The sequence below is a fragment of the Globicephala melas genome, chromosome X, assembly GCF_963455315.2.
Source record: "Globicephala melas chromosome X, mGloMel1.2, whole genome shotgun sequence".
Lineage (NCBI taxonomy): Eukaryota > Metazoa > Chordata > Mammalia > Artiodactyla > Delphinidae > Globicephala > Globicephala melas.
The window spans coordinates 30,679,960-30,703,264 of NC_083335.1; the positions used below are offsets into that span (position 1 = coordinate 30,679,960).

At 41.0% G+C, this 23,305-nt stretch overlaps 1 protein-coding gene across 1 annotated transcript in view; it reads right to left on the reverse strand.

Annotated features, from left to right (window-relative positions):
- The window catches only part of LUZP4 (leucine zipper protein 4), a 93,678-nt gene that overhangs the window by 10,498 nt on the left and 59,875 nt on the right, over positions 1 to 23,305 (reverse strand). The window lies entirely within an intron of this gene.

Below are 23,305 nucleotides of genomic sequence, written 5' to 3' on the forward strand. Positions count from 1 at the left end.
CAAGCTACACAATAGACAGTAGAAATTTGTCCTGACAGTCTGTAACACAGGTAAATGAAACTCTGTTTAAAAGATGAAAAGGGGGGGCTTCCCTGGTGGCGCAGTGGTTGAGAGTCCGCCTGCCGATGCAGGGGACACGAGTTCGTGCCCCGGTCTGGGAAGATCCCACATGCCGCGGAGCGGCTGGGCCCGCGAGCCATGGCCACTGAGCCTGCGCGTCCGGAGCCTGTGCTCCGCAACGGGAGAGGCCAAAACAGTGAGAGGTCCGCATACCGCAAAAAAAAAAAAAAAAAAAAAGATGAAAAGGGGACTTCCCTGGTGGCGCAGTGGTTGAGAGTCCGCCTGCCGATGCAGGGGACGCAGGATCAAGCCCCGGTCCGGGAAGATCCCACATGTCGCGGAGCGGCTGGGCCCGTGAGCCATGGCCACTGAGTCTGCATGCCCGGAGCCTGTGCTCCTCAATGGGAGAGGCCACAGCAGTGGGAGGCCCGTGTGCCACAAAAAAAAAAAAAAAAAAAAAAAAGTTTTGCCTGTTCCCACTGAAAAGATCAAAACCCGGACTCATTTGTTGGAGAACCAATCTTTAAGAGCATGAACCAGTGACGTCTTAAATATTTTTTTACAACCCTAAAATTATGAAATTTTACTATCATATGCAGCCTCCAACTAACTTACCATATTCAATTCGACATCTTTCCTCGGCCTTCCAACCATGATTTGAGCCTATCTTTTCCAAATTACATTCTCCAGTATCCCCCTAGCTCTAATCATCTACTGAAATGACAGTGCCTCCTAAATCCGTTGAATCTGCTATTGTCCAAGTTAAACCAAACAAACACCTCCCTCAGTCTCCCAAAGCTTGACATTATCTACCGTTTAAACCCCATCCCTCAACCAAATGATTTTTAATCCCTCTCAAGTTGGCTACATCTCTAAAGTTTGATATCCAAATCCAGAGAGAGAGAGTAGGTAACTACTCCAGCTTCCCAAATTGCTAGCTACCCAAAAGTGAGGCTGTAGGTCCACTTTCTGAAGGACATATAGCCAACATTTACTCAACTTTTTCCACAGGTTTGTGCACATTACCTGTAGTATCTCATTTAATCCTCAACAACTCTATGATGCAGATAACTCAACTGAGGAAACTCAGGCTCCAAGAGATAAAGAAACTTGCACAAGGTCAAACAACCACTAAATTTGGGGGACCAGGCTGCTCTGCAACTGTGACCCTTAATTCTCTGAATTTTGAGAGAAACTCATTGCTTTGGCTATTTACCAGTTTATATTTTTACCTCTATAAGCATCTGTTAAACACCAATCAATGAAATCAACACAAAGAAAAGTGCAGAAAGCATTTGGATTTACCTAAGTGCTATAAATTGCCCTCAGTTCTGGGATTTTCCCCCCACTCAGAGTCCCTGTGACAGGGCGGGGCCTAGAATAAGGCAAGTGAAGCACTTACCTCAGGCATAAAATTTAAGGAGGCTCCAAAAAACTCAGTATGCAAGGTAAAAGTAATATTTAGCACAATATTTTCAAAAATGAAAATCAGTGCAAGAACAATCCCTGATGAACAAAATATCAACAACAAAAAAAGACCATATCAGACCCTGTACTTGAACAACTTTGCCTTACTTGCCTCACTCCAATTCCTTTATTTACAAAAGGAAAATACTGTTTACCAAAATGGGTGACCTACCAGAGGGTTGTACCTTGGTTTTTAAAAATATTTCACTAAAATATTATTTATCTTGGGGGGTAGGGTAAATTGGGAGATTGGGATTGACATATACACACTACTATACATGAATTAGATAACTAATAAGAACCTACTGTATAGCACAGGGAACTCTACTCAGTATTCTGTAATGACCTATATGGGAATAGAACCTAAAAAAGAGTGAATATATGTATATGTATAACTGATTCACTTTGCTGTTCAACAGAAACTAACACAACATTGTAAATCAACTATACTCCAATAAACATTAACTTTAAAAATGTTATTTATCTTGATCACTGAAATTTTGGTGCCTCTTTAAATTCTGCACCCTTGGCAAGTGCCTCACTTGCCTGACCATAGTCCCAGCCCTCCCCAGTGACCAAATACTATTTTTTAAAAGTCATTTTAATGCCACAAAATGTTTAGGAACTCATGTTGGAGCTGGGGGTGGGGAGCAAGCAGTAGTGTGGAATCCACAAGGTCTATATCTTAGAAGAGTAAAGCCTGTTGATACCAATCATGAAATAGATTGTTAGAAACATGTGAAAGCAGAAAAAAAGAAAAACAAGAAAATTTCTTAGGTACTATTCATGGCCATTCCCCCTCAGAAGCAAAGGGGGAGGTAGGAAACTTCCTCAACCTCATAAAAGGCATCTATGAAAAACCCACAGCTAAAATGATGATTAATGGTAAAAGACTGAAAGCTTTGCCTCTGAGATCAGAAACAAGTTAAGGACATTTGCTCTCACCACATCTATTTAACATTTCATTGGAAATTGTAGCCAGGACAATTAGTCAAGAAAAAGAAATAAAAGGCAACCAGATTTGAAATAAAGAAGTAAAACTATCCCTATTCTCAGATGCCATGATCACGTATAGAGAAAATCCTAAGGATACACACATACACACACACATATTAGAGCTAATAAACGAGTTCAGCAAGGTTGCAGAATACAAGATCCATACACAAAAATAAATTCTATTTCTATACCCTAGCAATGAACTACCCAAAAATGGTTAAGAAAACAATCCCACCAAGAAGACCATTTAATAGGAGAAAGAATAGTCTTTTTAACAAATGAACTGGATATTCACATGCAGGTAGTTAGATCCTACCTCATTCTATCTGCAAAAATTTAACTCAAAATGAATCAAAGATGTGAATGTAAAAGTGCAAACTAGAAAACTCTTAGATGGAAACACAGGAGTAAATCTTCATCATTTCTTAGATATTATACCAAAGCATGAAAAACAGAAGAAAAAAATAGATTGTACTTCATCAAAATTAAAAACTTTTGTGCTTCAAAGGGCACTGTCAAGAAAGTGAAAAAACAACCACAAAATAGAAAATACTTGTAAATCATGTATCTGAGAAGGTTCTAGTATCCACAACATATAAAGAACTCAACAATAAAAAGGCAATCCACTTTCATTTCAAAAGTCCACCCTCCCTGTTTTGCTCTCTCACCCTCTTTATTTCTATGGTTCATTCTGCCTGCTCCCTACCACTTCTGAGGTTTTCCTGGCTGCAATGCTCTGCTCATTTCTGAGGTCTGCCCTCCCCGTTTCCTCTTCCACTCTCTTTCCTAAAGTCCACTGTCCCTACTCCTTGTTCTCCCCACTTTTTTTCTCCCCACTTCTAATGATTGCCCTTACTGCTGCTCCCTGTCTCATATTTTAGGTCTGAACCTCTGTCCTTGCTCCTCATTTCTGAAGTCTGTCCTTCATCTCTTTCCTCATTTGTAAGATCAGCCCTCCCTGCTCCGTGCCCTTCCATTTCTAAGTTCCGCCGTCCCTGCTCTGCTCTCCCACCCTCATCTCTAAGGTGAAACCTCTTCTTACTGCTCTTCCCATTTTCAAGTTCGGCCCTCCTTTGCTTCTCCCCTCCATATCAAGTCGGCCCTCACTGCTCTGCTCCTCCCCCTCTCATTTCTAAAGTCCCTGATGCTGTGCTGCTCCTTCCCCCCCCCCCCCATAGCTAAGGTTTTCTCCTCCTCTGCTCTGTGCTGCCCTACCCCCACCCACCGCCAACCCCGCCTCATTTAAGCAGTCCGTCCTCCCTCCCTCCCGCTGCCCATGTTTAAGTGGATGAGAGCGAGTAGAGCTCTGAGGTGAGACACTAGACAGCACCAGCAGAAGGGAAAGGCGGTCTATGCTGAATCGGCACCAGTCAAGCAACCAAATAAACCATCCCTTTGCCCAGTCTGGCTGCTCGACCACCACTCCTCACAAATTAGCCTTAGCCTTAGCCTTGCTCCTCCAACCCCTGGAATCCAGTCCTTTGTGACACCCTGCGAAGAGTGAGGGACTGTGAAAGGGCGGGTAACTTGCTATCATTCCTTAAGAGGGTAAAATATACGGACACAGCCGGCTTTACATTTCCCACACCAGGCCCTTTCCCGCAATCCCTACTCCGTGATTTCTGTCAGCTTTGGCCAGTTTCCCACCTAAGAGGTAAGGGCTAGCCTGAGGCGGTCTGGTCAGGACTAGCCTGAGGCGGTCCCGTCAGGGCTAGCCTGAGGCGGGAAAATGGGAACAGAGAGGAGAGGCAGGGGCCAGCAGGCTGGCCAGGTGCTTTATCTACATGGGGGCGGGTGCTGGCACAGAGGGGAAGCCTCCCCGCCCAGGGGGTGTGCCTCACAGCACCGCTTCCAGCCTGCCTTTCTCCAGTCAGCCCTGACTAGCAGGGGCTGGGGTCCGGGATCTACATACCTAGAGACAAGTCTAGAATGTTCATTTTTTCTCTATTGTTAGTGCCTGTAAGCACCTTTACAGGAGCCAGTTTGGAAACCGAAGCCATCTCCTCAGCGAGACAGCGCTGCACTGTGATCTACTGTGGCGCCCCCTCACGGCTTCCTAAGGCAGGCGAAACTTGTCAGCCAATCACAGTCCTTTGCTTCTCTGTTGCTAACGCCCAGGGGGTAGAGCTTGGAATCTACCAATCAGGAACCTGGCTCACCAGAAAAAAAAAAAAAAAGACCTGTCCATTTCTTTCCCGCGCTTTCTAAAAATTGTCTCTTCTCAGGTGCATCCACCGCTCAGTCAGACACTTTTTTTTTTTTCTGTGACGGCTTGATCCTTGCTTTTCATAGCTCTTAGAAGAACCCCGTTTCTCCTCTTTGAGGTTGGCATTCCTTGCGAATAAAACCTTATGTTTTTGACGTGATGGACTTGTTCCCTGTTTCTCTCAAATTTGAAGAGCTACCACAAATCTAGCAGTTAAGACTCATCCACAGACATACAGTGCCACATACTTTTTCATGACTTCCCTATAGGTGCATCCATGACATTCTTTAAGAAAAATGTAATTGTTGCTCTTATTGCCTAATACTGCTCAGTATACACTACTTTTAAATGTTAGAGGAATCCTGTGTCACTGGTTCTTCAGGGGAAATAAAAATCAAATTAATAATTTTCGAGAGCTGAAAACTTGTTCAAGTTGTTACAGAAACCACAACATAAATGCAGAAGAGATTTAAAATTGTAAATTATTTAATTATTTGTTGTATTTAAGTCATTGCTTAGCACCAGGGTCCTAAAGATTAATAGGTCAGTCTTTTTCTCAAGGCATATACAGTTGCCTGAAAACAATAAATATATGCAAAATATTAATTTAGGTGCTATAATTCAGTCCATACAACAAATACTGAGCTCCTTACTGTGTTAGTTAGGGATACTGGTAGCTACAAAATATATGTATGAGACATAGGAGAAAATCCACCTTGTGTATCAGGAAAGAATCATTTAAGACTTGAAAAATTAGGGAGTAATTTTAGGGGTGGGAAGCGTATTTCCTGGCAGAGGAAGCATCACTACCAGCACACTTCGGAAAGTGCAAGCCATTCCGTGTGGTGAGGTACTGAAAGATGAATCTGAAGAGATCCGCAGAGATTAGATTATGGAGGACTTTTATATTATGTGAAAGATTTGGAACAATTTTTTCCTATCAGATTTATTGAGTTATAGAGCGATAAGGGAAGAGGATCAAAGACAGAACCCCAAGGAAATTACAAAGGAAATTGAATAGAAAATATCAGAGTTATGGGAAAAAACAGGAAAGTGGTATCCAGGAAATAAAGGGAGAATTCCAAGAGGAACTTAATGGTCCACTGGGTCAAGTGTTGCTGGAAGGTCAAATTAGCTAAGAACTGAATTCATTAAATTTAGCAATTAAGAGGTTTTTTTTTTAACCTTCAGCAGAGTTCTAACAGACTATAAGTTGAGGATTGATCAATTAATTAATTAATTTTTATTTAACAAATACATATAGCATTTACTATCTGCCAGGCACTGTTCTAAGAGCTTTATTAGTCACTCATTTAATCTTCATGATAACCCTGTATCCTAGCAGGACCCCATGAGGACCTTCCCAGGACAGGCCTTCCCCCATATCCTCTGCTTTAGCTCCTCTCTGAAGTACCTAGATAACAGTATTTGATGCACATTTCCTGAGTTGTTTTGCAGATGTAAACCCCCACCACCACCCCCCACCCCCCAACCCCAACCCCCCACCCCCACCCTCCCCACCCCCACAACAAATGGAAGATGTTAAGTACTTGATGACCACCAGCACATAGTCCCAGGCCTCCTGGAGCCTAAGGACTGATGATGTTAACCCCTGTGACACCACCCTGCTGCCTCACCATCAGCCAATCAGAGAACTGTGAACAAGCTGATCACATACCTGGCAACACCACCCTCACTCACCTGGCTTTTAAAAGTGCTTTGCTGAAGCCCCTTCAGGGATCTCAGGGCTTTTTAGGGCATGAGCCACTGCTTCTCCTTGCAGGGCCTTGCAATAAAACTTTCTCTGCTCTAAATTCCGAAGTTTCAGTTTGTTTGGCCTCACTGTGCATTGGGCACATGAACTTTCATTAACAATCCTGGAGAGTCAGTCAGGAGATCTTGCCCATGGCAGGTCGACCCCAGCCTGGGGCAGCCCATTCCGAGACCCCAGCAACTCCCGGAGCCCATTTCGCTCTGGGGATCTCAGAGGGATGGTCCCCGACAGGTGCCGGCCACCCATGGCATGAGGCTGTTTGGAGCCAAGAAACGACTGGAGCTGCAGTCCACATTCAGTGTTGTTGGGTAAGTCACTAAAGTTTGTGCAGGCTTGGAATTCTCTCCCCTCCATATGGGTTGTTTCCCTTGTGGGAAGTGAGCTACTTTGCTGGAGGGTAAGTAGCTCTTGTGTGTACAACTGGGAACAGTTTCCCCCCTCAGTTTGGGCTTTCCCTCTATGGGACGAGCCAACTTGTTTTGCATTTGATTGGGGTACCCTGTTGGAGAGGGGAATTGTCAGACTCTACCTGATTTGGGAACTGGTTCATTTCAAGAGCTGGGCCAATTTGTTAGGAGGCCTCCATTTGGGAGTGGAAGTGGAATTCTAGACTACACCTCCACTGATTTTCTGTCTGTGTGACTGTAGCTTAGTTGCTGTTTGTGTTTTTGTGTGTATCATTTTGGGGTGAGCCACTCACGGTCCATTCTTTTTTGGGAGCCAGGCTGCTCTGGAGCCTCAATCTGGGAATGGAGGTGGAATATCTGGGCTATGCCTCATCTGATTCTTTGTTTGTGAGACCATATGTTTGTTGTTTGTATGTGTGTTAATACTTGCATTGACCAGTTGAGATGCCTTTGGTGAATAATGGGACTCGTGTGTAATGACACCAGGGTATCCTTCCCTATTGTGTTTGTTTCACCTGCAGCAGAGCATTGGTTGGGATTTTCTTCCTTTTTGGGGCTAGGGAACTGTGACCCTAAAAGACTGATTTAAATTGCTGTTTGCTTGATATTTGATAACACCGGCTATGAATAATTAAGTATGGATGATCCATCTCTGTTCCATCTTACAGTCCCCTGGGGTACTTTTGCAAAACTAAGAGATCTTTAGCTATGCTCCCTAAATGAAAGAAAATGCCTTAATACTCCCTGAGGTCTGGAGGGCAAAGGTCCTAATGCCTCGGCTATTATATCAAAGTAGGTCTTTTGCAATTGCTTTTATCTTACAGGTGTATGTGTGTATATGTGAATGAGTGTCTCAGTACTTGAGTCCAAATCCCTTTTTCTCTTCCTGGTTTTGCTGAAAGAGGGGCATATAAATGTGAGCGGGTGATACGTATTATTTATTGTATTTATATATTACTGTTATTTATTTGTTTAAACTGAAGTGGATATTTGGGAACTGGAAAAAAGAAAGTTCCCTGAAAATAGCCCAAGATGGATGGGTTTTGTATAAGTAGTTAGAAGAGGAATTCGCATTTCTCTTCCTGTGCCTTTGAGATGTAAATGATCTACCTGGGCTCTCTGGAGCTTATCTAATCAATCTGTGTTGCTTGGAACTGAAGAAAAAAGGGATTCAGAAATAACATTAAAAAAACCAACCCTCAAAACTTCTGGGAATGCTCCCTCAGCCAAACTGTAATTCATAAGCTTCATAAGGGATCATCAAGAACAAATAGTAAAGCCTTAGTCATCTGAGCAAGCAATTTTAATGTATTCCAACTGTTCTTTGTAAGCTAGTAAGTTTATATTGTAATACCTGATTCATAACTGAGTTTTTTTTTTTAAGTGCAGCTATGAAATCTCTAGTATTGATCTCGGGTGGCCTCAGCCTGAAGCGGCTTGAAGCAAGGTTTCGGTTCCCAGACAGAGACTGAAGTCGGGTCGCAGCAGTGAGAGCACCAAATCCTAGACATTAGATCACAGGTCAGTGACAAGGCCCTGGTTCTTCCACTCTGCAGAAAAAGAATTCCCACAAAGACGGAAAGTAGGGAAACAAGTAAGGTGTTTATTAGGAGGAAAAAGAGTACAGTACGTGTGGATATGCACATGGGCAGGCTCAGAGAAAGAGTTGTGCCCTCATGGTAGTTTGAATCACTTTTATGGGGCATTTCTTCTGGGTTTCCTTTGAGTCATCTTGCTTTGCCTGGTTTTGAGTCTGTATTTGGTATATCTCAGGGTCTTCCCCTGTGTGCATGTGCATCTTTTAGCCAAAATGGATTCTAGCAAAGAAGCCTATGGGTAGTTGATGTCACTTACTATGGGGTGGTGCCCCCTCCCTTTTTGACCTCCAAGGAGCCTTTCTGCACATGTAGTCGGGGAAGTCTCCTTGACTTTGAGAATGAGGACTATGTGGTCCTTTATCTCTTATCTGGGCAGGGCCCAGCCTCCTCCATCATCCTGCTTTTATGGAGTTTCTGCTATTATGGAGTTTCTGTTCACAGGGGAGAAACTCTTCAGCCTGGGGCTCATCTATCTCCTGCCTCACTATTGTTTGTTTATATATCTGTGTACACATTATACATATGAGATATCTCTATCTCTGGAAAGTATTACCAAAATTGAATTTATAAACAGCTCTATTTAATTGACTTTAAGTTCTTGCAAATTAAACATTAAAAAAGCTAGACAAGGGGCTTCCCTGGTGGCACAGTGGTTGAGAATCTGCCTGCTAATGCAGGGGACACGGGTTCGAGCCCTGGTCTGGGAAGATCCCACATGCCGTGGAGCAACTAGGCCCGTGAGCCACAACTACTGAGCCTGCGCGTCTGGAGCCTGTGCTCCGCAACAAGAGAGGCCGCGATAGCGAGAGGCCCGCGCACTGCGATGAAGAGTGGCCCCTCTTGCCACAACTAGAGAAAGCCCTCGCACAGAAATGAAGACCCAACACAGCCCAAAATAAATAAATTAATTAATTAATTTAAAAAAAAAAAAGCTAGACAAAATAAGCTTCAAGTTCACGTGAATGGGGAAATACTCTATTAAGTTAAGGTTAGTTTTTTTGGTATTAAGGTTAGTTTTTTTGTTGATCTGATCAATATAGCCCTGTCTTTAGAGTCATCAACATTATGTATAATACTTTCACTGCACCTAGGTTTAATAGAAGTTAAACGAAATCTTGTTATATCTGTTTCAAATTTGTCAGCAAGAAAAATAACTTGGTTTGATGAAATTTTTTATGAGTGAACTAAATGCAAATGGGATAAGAGCTTTTAGGTAAACTCTATAGGAATAATTACTTTCTGAAAATTATTTAAAACAGTCTCTCCAGATTTTGGTAACTATTACTTGTCTCTTGGTTTTCACTAGAAATTAAGGTTTTTAAGAGTTGGGGATTCTAATTTAAATGTGTAATTAAAGCTACTAAAAATTATAAAGCATTTCACTATACAGCAGGAAAGTGGGATATATATTTTGAGTAAAAAAGGAGTTTTATTCATGGTCAGGCTGAGATTAGCTTAAACTTAATTGGGTAGATGGATTTGTTATTAAAAGTAGACTGGTGCAGGACTAGACTTGGTTCCTCTCTGCTAAGAGAACAAGTTTACTTAGAATGCTGCTTTTGATGACAGATTGTGTGAACTTCCTTGCCTTTCAGTGATCTGTATTTGTTTTTAAATATTCACAGTGACCTATGATTCTATCTGACCAAATGTTTTTTAAAAAAACTTTTTGATATTTTTGATGAACTTCCTATCAAATTCTAATTAAAATTCTTTTGATTTCAGCTAGCTTTGGGATGCTCCAGAGGACCCCTGAGGCACTTCAGAAAAAATATATATACATATTAAACTGACTAGAATTGGTAGGTATGCTAAATTACATGGAAAGCCTTGTCAAATGAGTGATAAGCCTCCTCAGATTATACAGTATGAATAAATGTTATTAATATAGACATTCTAAAAATTATATAAAGTTTCTGAAATTTGTATATATCCTGATATAATGTTATAATTTTAGTTGTTATCTTAAAATGTTGCATGTCACAACTTGGATAAGCTTCTTTGCTAAGAAGAATTGTAATCAGATCTTTAACCTTGCCTTTTTAAGAACTTTGTCATTCATAGGCAGCTAAGCTGATGCTTTGCAGAACTGCCACATCTTCAAGAAGAGTCATAGAAAGGACGTTTTGACAAAAATAGGTTTCTGATAACTTTTAAATTATATTGCTAAACTAGGTAAGATATTTTAAAAGTCTAATGGAAACCTGATTTCATAAAACTGTTAGTAAAAAAGATTAATTATACAAGACTGAGTAAACTGATGAATATGGTTGTAATTTTTTGATTTTGCCTGAAATATTACTGGCTTTCAATCTGTGTTTATCCAGATGTAAGGAAAGCTTTCCCCCTAAGTATAGTTATGACACAGTCAGAAAGTTAAAATTAATAGATAGGTCCAACTACAAATTAGATAACAACATCGCTAAGGGGTTTAATATTCCCTGCCCAAGGTTGATCAATTCCATTCCACAATCCCTTGTGGAAACCCTTCATCACCCCCATACAGCAGGAAGTAGCCAAGAGTGGTCATCACCCCTTTCCCCACAAGATTGTGGAATGGACATTGATGGGAATAGTAATAGGGAAGAACAAATCTGACTCCATATTAGACCTGTTTCTTTTACTTTAACCTTTATATTCTATTGTTTTTGCTATAAGTTCATCACTAAAGGGATGTTGCTTATAGCTTAAAGTATACATAAGGCCCATCTCAGGGAACCCTGCCCCCCTGCTTGAACATTAAACTAAAATACCTTGCTTCAGCTCACAGGGAACATCCTGACCTGGCCCACCTGTGAATGGATGCAGGAAAGAAGAAATTAACACATCCCCTCCCAAGTCTTGCTGAAGTCAGGAGATATTTGCAACAACTTATAACCTATATTGTCTTTTTTGTTGTTTCTTGCTTTAACAAATGTGTGACTGAGCCTCTGATAACATGATAATATATAGTTCCATATGAGATCAACGATTGTAATCATGTAATACTAGATATGGGAAGAAGCAGCAAGAGGGAATATTTTCCTGGATCATAAGAGACTAATAAGATAGATGATCCAGAGATTTTTGCACTGTTAATAAGGTTTAGTCCAGTGATAGCACATTGAGTGGCCTATCAATGAAATCTTCACCAGACCTGGGAATGAGCATTACTAGCACCGTGGGATGAAATGGTCATGAAATGCCCCCAAAACCATGGTCAAATTTATGACCATGAAGGGGCCCTGCTGGCTGAAAATTGGCACTTGCCATCTACCTCTCTACTGCAGCTGCTGACCTTCAACACCCCCTGAAAGGAGTTCAGGGTGGAGATCAGGAATGAGGCACTCTGTGCTCTGGGAAAAACTGGCAGAACAAGGCTTCAGATAGTTAGACATTTTCAGAAGATTTTATGAGCCCAAATTCTTGCACCTTCTCATATCTAGAAAAGCATTAAAATCACTAATAGTGACATCTGCTTTGGCCATTGAGGAGAGAAATGCATTTGGAAGTAAAAATGGAGTAGCTGTGTGAGATTCAGATGCCACCAGCCATTCTCAAAGCTGGAATGTGGGTACCTCTGTCAAGTTTATGATTAACCTCCTTATCTGAACCTTTATTCCTTTTCTTGTCCAAAACTTGTTCTCCTCAAGATTGAGGAGTACCAAAGAAAAGGGGGGAATTGTAACCCAGCAGGACCCCATGGGCGCCTTCCCAGGACAGTTCTTCCCCCATATCCTCTGCTTTAGCTCCTCTCTGAAGTACCTAGATAATAGTATTTGATGCACATTTCCTGAGTTGTTTTGCAGATATAACCACCCCCTCCCAACAAATGGAAGATGTTAACTACTTGATGACCACGAACACATAGCTGCAGGCCTCCTGGAGCCTAAGGACTGATAATATTAACCCCTGTGATACCACCCTGCTGCCTCAACATCAGCCAATCAGAGAACTGTGAACAAGCTGATCACATACCTGGCAACCCCACCCTCCCTCACCTGGCTTTTAAAAGTGCTTTGCTGAAACCCCTTCGGGGAGCTCCGGGCTTTTTAGGGCATGAGCCACCGTTTCAGTTTGTTTGGCCTCGCTGTGTATCGGGCACACGAACTTGCGTTAACAATCCCATAAAGTAAGAGCTAGTATTATTTTTTTTTACAGGTAAGGAAATGAAGGCACAGAGGCATTAAAAAATTTGCCCAAGGACACATAGCTAGTAAATACTGGAGCTACACTCAAACTCATGATTTTAACAGCTACTTCCACAAGGTGAAATAGAGTGTTTCTTGTTGATGGAAAAGATTTAGTTCAACATGTTTTAGGTTATGGGAAAGGAGGTAGGGAAAAGAGAGGCATTAAAAATAAAGGAAAAAGAATAGGAAATAATCAATGGACACATTTCCTATGCTAGAGGAGACAGAAAGAATGGAATTAAGAGTGCAATTGGAAAAATGAGTCTTGAATAAGAGAATAAGTAAATGTATAATAAAGGTAAAATCTTAACGAATGAAAAACTTTCTGTGTATTACACAAGCTTTCTTAGACCTCACCTTCAGCCTGTGGGTATTAATAAGACTTACATTAATAGCAATAACTCAAATTTCAATGGTTTTTATTTCCGTATATTCTTGAAATATATCCATCTCCCTGAAGAATGTTTCCCTTAATATTTCCTGGAGGGAGGGCGTCTTTCATAATGTAACCACAAACAATCCAGTTAGGTGCCATACATAATCTGCTATTTCTTTCTTTTTCTCTTCCTCTGGACTCCTTTTCTTGATGTCTTTCAGTCTCCATCATCTCCTGCTACAAATGAGGAATTTGGAAACCTTAAGAAGTCAAAAACCACATGCTAAAGTGTAGAACTTCTGTCTCTTCTTCTGGGTCACATTTATTAGAGGGATACCAAAGTGATACTTCTAGAACCCCAATGTATTAAAGACTTTTACTGGAACATTTTTTTCCAGTTTTTTTGTTGTTGTTGGCAGTGCTGGTGGTGTTTTGTTTTGTTTTTGTTTTTAAATTTGCCCTCCCCACTCTCTCTATGTTTCAGAATTGAGCCTAGTAGAAATTGGGCCAGGTGACAACGTGAGAGAGACCTCTCATAAAATTACTTTGCATAAAAATTGCTTCTGTCCTCTGACAAGAATGTCATTTAAAAAGCAGAAACTAACACAACATTGTAAAGCAATTATACTCCAATAAAGATGTTAAAAATAATTAATTAATTAAAAAAATAAGAATGTCATTTAATAAGTCTGGCCTTGTGTAACTTTTTCTCTGCTTTCAGTCAAATAGGCTTAGGTTCAAACTAGGTCCCCTGCTACATAAAGATAAATGTACAGTTCTGAATGTTGTTTCTCCAAATCAATTGTAGGACAACTGGGTATTTTTAGTCAAGGATCTTTTGGTTGGAAATAATAGAAGCCTATTTCAGCTAGGTTAAACAAAAAGGAAGATTTATTAGAAGAATCCAGTGGAGGTCAGCAGTATGCAGTATAGTTTATCCTCCAAAAAGATTGGAACTTGTTAATTTATTTGATATACCAGAAGTATTTGATGCATCTGATCACTTTTTACTCCTTGAAACGCTTTCTTCACTTGACTGCTAAGACACCACACTTTCTTGGGTTTCCTCCTACCTTACTGACTGCTCCATTTCAGTTTTCTTTTCTGGTTCCTCCTCATCTCCCTGACCTGTAAACCACTGGTGTTCAAACTTTAGCATATATCAGAGTCACTTGGAAGACTTATTAAAATATAGCTTGCTGGGCTTCACCCCCAGAGTTTCTGATTCAGTAGGTCAGGAATAGGGTAGGAAAATGTGCATTTCTAACAAGTTCCCATGTGTTGCTGATGTTGCTGGTCTAGGGACCATACTCTGAGAACAACTGCTTCGAATGGTGGAGCCAGAGCCCAGTCCTTAGACAATTTCTCTATTTACATACACTGCCTCAGTGATTTCATCCAGTTTCATGGTTTTCAAAAGTAGCTATACAACGAATGTCTTCCAAATTTGAATCTCTAGCTCAGACCTCTCCACTGAAAGTTTGTAAAACTGACTATCTACTTGACATCTCTACTCAAATATACAATGGTCATCAGAAATTTAATTTTTCAAGACCAAATTCTTTTTTTAAAAATTTTTTATTGAAGTATAGTTGATTTACAATGTTGTATTTATTACTGCTGTACAGCAAAGTGACTCAGTTATACATATATATACATTTTTTTCTTTTTAATATTTCATTCTTTTTTATGGCTATTTATTTATTTATATATATATTTATTTATTTATGGCTGTGTTGGGTCTTCATTGCTGCTCACAGGCTTTCTCTAGTTGCGGCGAGTGGGGGCTACTCTTCATTGCGGTGCGGGGGCTTCTCATTTCGGTGGCTTCTCTTGTTGCAGAGCACGGGCTCTAGGAGCATGGGCTTCAGGAGTTGTGGCACATGGGCTCAGTAGTTGTGGCACATGGGCTTAGTTGCTCCGCAGCATGTGGGACCTTCCTGGACTAGGGCTTGAACCCATGTCCCCTGAATTGGCAGGTAGATTCTCAACCACTGCACCACCAGGGAAGCCCTACATTCTTGTTCACATTCTTTTCCATTATGGTTTATTTCAGGATATTGAATATAGTTCCCTGTGCTATAGAGTAGGATGTTGTTTATCCATTCTATATATAATAGTTTTCATCTGCTAATCCCAAACTCCCAGTCCATCCCTCTCCCACCCCTTTCCCCAAGACCAAATTCTTATCTTACTGAAACCAAGCAGGACCCTGTGGGGCCCTCCTGGGCACAAAAGCTTTTCTCTGTCCCTGTTTATTGCAGGAAAAAGGCTTCAGTCTCCTAGACCTTCTTGAATATCAAAGGGCAGATTCAAACAGTTGCTAATCAGAGAAGTAAGAGAATGCAGGAACAAAGGAGGAATAATAAAAAAACAATAGTGCAGCAGTTAAAGAAGGTCCTGGTTCCTCCTCAAGGGATATCCATAACAATATCTTTGCCTTCTGCAGGAACTAAGGCTCCCACCCAGGTGGAGGATGGTAACTTCAGGCTGAGCACAAGATTCCTGGAACACTGCCTTATCACTTCTTCATCAACCAATCAGAAGAAAGTCACACATACTGCAGCCCTCACCCTAAAATTTACCTATAAAAACTTTTCCCTGAAAACCACCTGGGAGTTCATGGTTTTTGAGCATAAGCCACCATTCTCCTTGCTTGACCCTGGAATAAGCCTTTCTCTGCTCCAAACTCTGATGTTTTGGTTTGTTTCGCCGCAACACAAACTTACGTTTGGTAACGTTACCTTACAAAACCTGCTCCTCCCATGTTCTGCCCCATTTCAATAAATGGCATCTCCATTCTTCTATTTGCTCAGCACAAAAGTTTTGGAGTCATTTTTGACTATTTTCCTTCTATCACACCCTATATCCAGTCCATCTGCAAATCCTGTGAGCTCTACCTTCAAAATATATCCAGAATTTCATCACCATTTCTCACCACCTCTACTACCACCATCTTGATTCAAGCCATCATCATTCCTTGCCTGGATTATTGAAATAGCTTCCTAACCTATTTTCTTACTCTGACCTGGTTTATTGTGTCTAATCTCTACACAGAAGCTAAAATGAGGCTTTTAAAACATAAGTCACCTGTCCAGCAAATGAAGCTCCTTCCTGTTCTGGGGGAAATCCTACTTTTAGATTCTTATTGGGAGGCAGATCCTGTCTCCCATTACAGCCGAAGAAAATTCTCAAGAAACTAGAGCAAAAAAATATGACGTAGACTTGGCCTACATGGAATCTGGCATTAGTAGAACAAAGAGAGTGTAGAATTCATTATGGCCACAATAGCCAGTTTCTAGGGGCAGCAACGGCAGTGGTGCAAATTTCAGTATCAGTGTATGGCAATGGTGGCCTCATCAGATTAGTTTTGAGGTGTGATTTTAGTTGCAATTCTGATTTTCTAGCCTCTCGTGTTGACTGAAAAAAAAACGCGCAACCTAAATGTTGAGAATTATGTTTTATTCAGGGAAGGCAGCCTCTCATATAGTTCTGAGGGACTGTTCAAAAGAGGTAAGGGAGGAGCCAGGATATATAGGAGTTTTTGCTGAAAAACACACATGTAGTTGGACATCAAAAGATTACTGCTGGAAAAAAAAATTACTGCTGGGAATTCCCTGGCGTTCCAGTGGTTAGGATTCTGTGCTTTCACTGCTGAGGGTGCGGGTTCAAACCTTGGTCGGGGAACTAAGACCCCGCAAGCTGTGCGGCACAGACAAAAAAAAGACAATATCTGAGGTTTAAGCATTTTGGACATACATCTATACTTAAAAAAAAAGATTACTGCTAATCACAAAAAACAGACATCTCAAGTTAATGATTATATATGGGAAGACGCAAGAGTCTGAGCTCATTGAAATTATTCTTTTGATATACATCTCAACTATCTAGGGCTAGTATCCTGTTTTTCTCCATCCTGAATTCCCCTCAGGGTGTGCCACTGGGGGGCGGCTGCAGCTGCTGATGGCTTTATGGCTTCAACATCCTTTGTTTACTGAAATGGCAGGAGACATTCTTTGTCCACCGTTGATTCCTGTCCTTTTTCTTGAGCCTGGTTCTTTAGAGTCCCTGGCTAGTCCTTTAACTACCCAACTGATGTTCAATAAACTCCTTCCATGCTTAAGACAACTAGAGTTTGTCACATTGAATTAAGAACCCTGTTCCTACTGACATCAATAGAAATATCCAGTATAAGTGTTGTCAAACTCAGGTTCATGTGCCCAATGCACAGTGAGGCCAAACAAAAAGGTTGGAGTTTGGAGCAGAGAAAGGTTTATTGCAAGGGCCAAGCAATGAGTACAGGCAGCTCATGCTCTAAAGATGCAAACTCCCAGGGAAGAGTTTTAAAGGCAAATCTGGGGGGAGGGCTGCAGAGTGTGTGACTTTCTTCTGATTGGTTGGTGGTGAGGTAACATGGTGGTGTTCCAGAAATCTCAGTCATCAGCTTTCAGGTTCCAACCAGTCTGGGGTCCACATGCTTGTGCTCAGCCTGAAGTTACCATTTTCCACCTGGCCAGGGGCCTTAGTTCCTGTAGAAGAACTCAGAGATCTTTACCAGATTGTTAAGTATAGCCCTTGAGGAGGAACCAGGACTTGCTCTTTTGCTGTACTATTGTTTCTTGACTGCTTTTCTTCACTCTGTCACTTCCCTAATTAGTAACTGAATCTGCCATTGGAACTCAGGGAAGGTCTAAGAGGCTGAAACTTTTTCCCTGCAAACAAGAATGGTGGGGGAATTCCCTGGCCCGGGTTCAATCCCCAGCTGGGGAACTAAAATTCCATAAACCACACAGTGCAGCCAAAAAAAAAAAAAAAAAACAGAAAGAAAAGGGGGATACAGAAAGAATTTTGTACCTGGGAGGGCTCCGTAAGGTCCTGCTCAGTTTCAATCTCCCTTTTCTTTGATACTTCTCAATCTTGAGGGGAACAGGTGTGGGACAAGAAAGGGAATATAGCTTTGGATAGAGAGGTTAATCATAGACTTGACAGGGAAACTCAGTTTCATAAGGGAAATAAACTTCCATTATAAGGGAAAGTTTTCCTTTACTATTGGCCACCATATATGAACTGATGAACTAGATTGAAACCAGGGAAAATCAACTAGATTTGTGAGGAGATTTAAATCATGTCATGTGAAGCAATATTGAAGAAATTGCAGATGTTTAGCCTATAGAGCAGAAATCTCAGAGGAGCATAATTGTTTTGAAATAATCCTATGGAAGAGGGAGGAATTTATTATTCTGTCTAGTACTAGAGGGCAGCACTAACCCAAGTGGATGAAATTTACAGGAAAATTGATTTCTGCACTGTACAGAGATATTCTAATAATTAAACCACAATAATGGGACAAAACTACAACAGGATAAGTTGCCTTGAATTGAGGTATTGACACTGGAAATATTGAAGCAGAAGCTAGATTACTGACTACTTCAGTGGGTTAGAGTCAGTGACCTCTGAGGTTCATTCTAAATCTGAGGTTAGAGTATAAGGAAAACGAACAGTGGTGACTCCTCTGCCCAATTATTTCAGTCATACAATCTAGAGACCAATATCAGTCTCTCAGGTTTTTAAAGTAGTAAGTAGGCATGATAAGAAAGGAACAAATAGGTAATCATTCCCATCTAGAGAGGTGATAGTAGCATAGAAGATTTTATGTACCTGGAGATTAAGCACTATATTTCAGTAAGAAATTAGGTATTAATTTACATACACTTAGCTATCCATTCTTAGTCAGATTTTCCTGGCAGAGTACCATAACAAATTACCTTGATTTAAAGGTTAAATTCTTTAGGGAAAGAACTCTGTTATACTGTTCGTAGCAGGTACTTTTAGGAATACAGTCATTCTAATTCTAGGTTATATCTTTTTTAACATGAGCATAATTTATTGTTTGGTTGGTAATTAGTTGATCCTTGAGTAACCAAATATATGTCCCAGCAATATTTAAAGCAAGCTCCTATTTCTTCCTTTTTCTTTTTTTTTAAAAAAGTTATTTATTTATTTAATTTCTTTGGCTGCTCCAGGTTTTAGTTGCTGCACACAGGATATTCGTTGTAGCATGCAGGATCTTTAGTTGCGGCGTGTGGGATCTTTTTTTTTTTTTTCAGTTGGGGCATGCAGGCTCTTAGTTGTGGCATGCAGGATCTAGTTCTCTGATCAGGGATCAAACCTGAGCCCCCTGCATTGGGAGCGTGGAGTCTTTTATTTTTTAATATATTATTTTTTTAAATTAATTTATTTTATTTTATTTATTTTTGACTGCATTGGGTCTTTGTTGCAGCATGCAGGCTTTCTCTAGTTGCTGGGAGCGGAGGTTACTCTTCTTTGCGGTGTGTAGGCTTCTCCTTGTGGCTTCTCTTGTTGTGGAGCACGGGCGCTAGGTGCACAGGCTCTAGGTGTGCAGGTTTCAGTAGTTGTGGCACACAGGCTCAGTAGTTGTGGCACATGGGCTTAGTTGCTCCACGGCACGTGGGATCTTCCCGGACCAGGGCTCAAACCCATGTCCCCTGAACTGGCAGGCAGATTCTTAACCACTGCACCACCAGGGAAGCCCGAACATGGAGTCTTAACCACTGGACCACCAGGGAAGTCCCTCCTATTTCTTCCTTTAAAAAAAAAACAACAACAACAACTTTTAAAATTGTACATTTAAATTATTGATTTCATTCATATGTGTGTAGGTAATTTGGAAAACAGAAAAAGTAAGTTGAAAAGAAAAGAAAAATAACTAAATATTCAAAGATAACTCTAAACATTTTGTATATTTCCTTCTAGCTATACTTTCACATAAAAGATTTTTGTGTAGGTAAAACTTACATAGTAAAAGACCGTATATATATACATGGCAGAGAGCAGTTCAGGGTAAGGGAGCCCAGGAGAACTGCTCTGCCACGTGGCTTGAATTCTCAGGTTTTATGGTAATGGAGTTAATTTCCGGATTGTCTCTGGCCAATTATCTTGCTTGGTCCATATTTGGTCTAACTCAGGGTGCTTCCTGGTGGCACATGCATCTCTAAGCCAAGATGGATTCCATCATGAGGGGTTCTGGGAGGTTGGCAGGACATATCATGTCCCTCCTCCTTTTGGTCCCTCCTGAATTCTCTGGGTAGTTTTTGGTTAGTTTTCAGCAGCAGCACCACATTCTTTATTGGAACCTCCTGTTGTGAGACAACTCAGTCAAGCAGTTGTCATCGTTCCTGGCCAAGGCAGGTGGTCAGCAGTTCCCTAACACACACACACACACACACACACACACACACACACACACACACACATAATGTTATTCCTTGCTTTCCCCCAAGGTTGATAAGGGTTTGCTTATGTAACTAAAAAAAATCTTTACATGCATAGTTTTAAATGCCTGCCTAATGTTGTTGCTACTTAACCTCAGGGACACATCCTTAATTTTGTGATTATCACTACAGCCGTAGTAGTTAATATTCTTTTGGGGTAATTTTACCCATATTTTTAAAAACCATTTTATGAGAGGTTTTTGCTTATCATCTACTGATATGATCATGTGACTTTTCTTCTGTAGCCTGCCTGTTTGATGTGGTGGATTACATTAATTGGTTTTTATTTTATTTATTTATTTTTGGCCATGCCACGCAACACGTGGGATCTTAGTTTCCCGACCAGGGATTGAACCCGCACCCCCTGTAGTGGAAGCGCAGAGTCGTAACCACTGGACTGCCAGGGAAGTCCTACATTAATTGATTTTTAAATCATGTGCTTTAATAGAACACAATTCAAATGTTACCGAACATAAGTTTGTGTGCCTGAGGTACAGTGAGGACAAACTGAAACGACATTGTTTGGAGCAGAGAAAGGTTTATTGCAGGGCCACGCAAGGAGAACGTGTGGATCGTGCTCAAAAAATCCGAACTCCCTGATGGTTTCTGGGGAGTTTTTATAGGCAAAATTTGGAGTGAGGGCTTCAGGGTGTGTGACTTTTATCTCATTGGTTGGTGGTGAGGTAATAGGGTGGGGCTCCAGGAGTCTTATCCTCATCCTGCAGTTGCCATCCTCCACCTGTATGGGGGCCTTAGTTCCTGCAGAAGAACTCAAAGATATTGTTATGCCCACTCCTTAGGAGGAACCAGGACTGTACCCTAAGGCTGCACTATTGTTTCTTGATTTCTCCTCCTTTGTTTCTGCATCCCCCTTCCATCCCTGATTAGCAACTGTTTGAATCTGCCCTTCGGAACGCAGGGACGGTCAAGGAGGCTGAATGAAGCCTATTCCTACAAATAGGATATGGGGGACATGGAAAGGATTTGTACCAGGGAGGGCTCCACAGTGTCCTGCTCGGTTTCACAAACATCCTGCTTTGTTGGAATGATTTCTTTGAACTTAGTTGCTGAATTTTCTGCAAGAAAATGTACAGGTTATAATCTTATACAAATTATGTTTTGTACATGTTGCTAAAATCTTGGCTCTCTGTGTCCCAATGCCAAACAGAAATACAGAGACAGAGTTATAGAGGAGAAAGAAAGAGTGGCTTTATTTCTTTGCTAGGCAAAGGGGGGACACAGTAGGCTAGTGCCTCAAGAACTGTGCCCTGCTCCCTGGAGAATAGGGAGAGGTGTTATAGTCAGGGCTATAAGGGGTATGCTATAAGGATCAAAGCAGTAACAGTCTTGCATTCTTCTTTCTTCTGCAAGAGTTTCACAACGGTAGGGTAGCTGACAAGATTAGGGTGTGTGCAGGGTCTCAGGTAGTCTCTTAATCTTGATGAGCTTCTCTGGTCCCTTTAATCTTGCCTCAGGTGGTTTCGTGGCTGCTCCTCCCTTGATTAGCAACTGTTCAAATCTGCCCTTTGGAACTCAGGGAAGGTCATGGAGCTTGGAGCCTTGCCTACAAGAAATGGGGGACAAAAATGCCTCTGTGCCCAGGAGCCCTACAGGGCCTTGCTCGGCATCATAGATAGGTTTCAAACAAAAGGTTTCTGAGGAGACTTTCATTTAAAGGCTAATATTTCTAACAATTACTAATTATACAGTTAGATTTTTAAAAATACGTTTTCTCATAACTACTCTTTTTTGATACGTATTAGGTAGCCTAGCAGGTTTTCAAATATTTAGGTATATGAGTATACAATCGTAGAAGGAGAGGATTACTTAACTTTTTTGTTTTTTGCGGTACGCGGGCCTCTCACTATTGTGGCCTCTCCCGTTGCGGAGCACAGGCTCCGGACGCACAGGCTCAGCGGCCATGGCCCACGGGCCCAGCCGCTCTGCGGCATGTGGGATCTTCCCGGACCAGGGCACAAACCCGTGTCCCCTGCATCGGCAGGAAGACTCTCAACCACTGCGCCACCAGGGAAGCCCAATTACTTAACTTTTAAAGAAAATAATACAATTTTTATAGTAAACTCTTTGAACTTTTATCAAAGTTCATGTTCACAGTTTTCAAAATTGCACAATGAGTGTTTTCCTAGAAAGTAAATCATTTGTTATTTCCTGCTATGTTGCAATTCTAGGTTACAAGACTGGCTAACGATAGATAGCAAATAGAATAGAAATAAATGGGGCAAACATTTATTACTCTTACAGGTTTTTTTTTCTGTTCCAGTTTCTAACTTTTGACATTTTACTGGGGGCATTAGTGGTGGGGGAATTTAAACTCTGAAAAACAAGAGAAATGAAATAATTTATGTAAATATATACAAGTAGAAGTTACAAACGAATAGAACTCAACATTTACAGATACTTTTTCCCACACAATTGAATTGCATATAACATATACTGAAATGTATAAAGAAATTTGAGGGGGGGGAATTTTAGCCAAATTCAATTTGACATTTTCAAGAGTCAGTTGCACTTTTTGGAGTTGCATTTGAGAATGTTGAGTATCACTACCTTTAACTCAAAATGCGAAGCACAGCAAGAATATCTTTGAGGCTAAATACAAAACAAGGGGATTAGTTCATTCATTTATTCATTTAATGTTTATTGACTACCTATTATCTCTCTTGTACTTTACTAAATTCTACCATGCAGATAGTGGAGACACAGTAGGGAGAGAGACAAGTATAAAAATCATAAAAATGACAGTGAATTGTGAAAAGTGATATAACTTACCAATGAACAATGTGCTGCAGAATCACAGAGGATGGAATAACAACTCTCTCTTAGGGTATGAAGGTGTAGAGAAACAGTTACAAACACATATGCACCTAGCAACAGAGCCCCCAAATACATGAAACAAAAACTGACAGAACTGAAGTGAGAAATAGACAATTTGACAA